Raw genomic sequence first — 584 nt, forward strand, 5'->3', positions numbered from 1 at the left:
TAAAATCCTTTTTTAAAAGACTATAACAAATGGTTACATGCAGACAGTATTTCCCACAAAAATAGCAGCTGACAGAGTGGACCGAATTCATGTACCTTGGGAAATAAACAGACAAAAAGAAAAGGAAGAAAGAAAACGAAGCCAAAACAATTATATTATTAATTAGCGATATGAATAAACAAATTAAAAAGCTGCAATCAAAGTTTATTTGCCTTAGGCTTCGTTAGGTCTATCTGAATAACAAACTATGCAATGATGAACCAAATGATGCTCTTGATAAAAAAAAAAAAACTAAATTAATAAACACTTTAACATTAGATATCCCCCGCCCCCCTTTTATAAAAATTATACCTAACCCCTAGAAGGAACGCTATATATAACCCATTTTAATATTTACAAAAATGTGAGAGTAAGAAAGGAAAATGATGGAGTCATTCTCTCCTAAAAGCCCAATTTATATTCAGTGGCGATCAATTGCAGCGTCACCGCCTCATCCCCACTCTGTTTCCCCTTATACTTTCTGCCCCTCGTGCTGCACGCCGGGCTTTTTATTCGTGTGTACGTACAAACCAAGTATTAGGCTG

The sequence above is a fragment of the Penaeus monodon genome, chromosome 27 (genome assembly GCF_015228065.2).
Source record: "Penaeus monodon isolate SGIC_2016 chromosome 27, NSTDA_Pmon_1, whole genome shotgun sequence".
NCBI classification, from domain to species: Eukaryota; Metazoa; Arthropoda; class Malacostraca; order Decapoda; family Penaeidae; genus Penaeus; species Penaeus monodon.